A 1,468-nucleotide genomic window follows, 5' to 3' on the forward strand; every position below is an offset into this window, starting at 1 on the left:
TATTTGGAAATACTTTTCTGGCGGAAGATGCTGGTTGCCTCATGCTCCACTTCAGAATACTTCATGCTCCATCAGAACGTCAGAGTCTCCTTGCAGATCAGTCAAGCAGTGCTGGTTGCTGCTCTGCCCCGAGCCCTGATGCTGTCTGGTGGAGAACTGATCTTCAGTGCCAAGCAAAACTTTGTTTTGCAATAAATAAATATTAATTTAAACAATCCAGACTAGTTGGCCTAAAGCTAACTGCTAGTTGGAAAGTGGCCACAACATTTTAACCCTCTATGATATGCAATGTGCCTCAAACTATGCTATGCCAACAAGCCATCGCATTTGTTGCAGACTATGCTGAGGTGAACCAGCTGTAGTGTAGCAGAGAGAAAGGAGGAGGATGTGAGTGGCGTGTACACACTGGTGACTGACACCACTAAGCCCCTCCCCCTGGCTCTGATTGGTTGTTTTTGACCGGGACTGGTGGATTTCTGCAGATGGCAGTGGTAGCTCAGGGAAGAGCTCTAGATTGATCTTTTCACAGATTATCTGTTTCATAACATTCTGTCACTACATGGTGGCAGTTTTAACAAATATGTGAAAAAGTGCTTTGTGTTTTTGTTTTGTTTCTTAGAAAAGTTACTCCACCTTTAAACAGATTCACTCTTAGATGTGACTGAGTAATCCAGTTCCAGGAATGTCCCACGGAGACAAAGGCTTCACATCCGGACCTCTGGGAGGACATGATAGAGCGTGATGCGTACTATATGTGCTGCTGATAAGCAGGAGGCCCTGCTGATGCGAACGAGGTCAAGGCTTTGTGCTGACCCCAGGCTTCTGGGGCTGAAGCGGCACAGGTCATGTGAATTGTCAGCACTCATCAACACAGTGGGTGAGAACGTGATTGTTCCATCGCAACAACATGCCAACATTTCATGACAAAGTTCATGATTGGCCGCACCGTCAGCGGTGCGCTCATCAGACCTTAGCATGGCCAAGCCTTACATCATTACTGAACTGAACCGGCCCGTTGCTGGTATTCAGGACAACACAGAGAAACAAGGCTTTTTTTTTTTTTTTTCTTGGTGTCAAATGAGAAACCACATGTTTTAAAACACCACACCCACAATTCACCTCATGGTTAATTTCTGTCTTCCTCCAGAGTTGCATGTCTTGGAGCCTAAGTACGACATTTTGAAATCTATCCAAAATACATACGATAATGGCTCTGTTATTATGACTCAGGTCATAATAATGCATTATTATGACCAATGTTATGTATGTTTTGTATAACTGAACTAAGATCAAGCAACACTGTTACTTTTACTTTAAACCAAACAGAACCCCAGAAACTTCTGTTATCCCTAAATTGGAAAGTTTGACTAACTTGTCGTCTTCCCTTTGAAACAAGGAGGGTGAGGCTGTGTTATCCTGTGGCATTTATTGGTCACGGTGGATTTATGCACAAAGCTCACAACAGGAC

The sequence above is a fragment of the Poecilia mexicana genome, unplaced genomic scaffold (assembly GCF_051168715.1).
Source record: "Poecilia mexicana isolate PSO_F unplaced genomic scaffold, ASM5116871v1 scaffold_9, whole genome shotgun sequence".
Taxonomy (NCBI): Eukaryota; Metazoa; Chordata; class Actinopteri; order Cyprinodontiformes; family Poeciliidae; genus Poecilia; species Poecilia mexicana.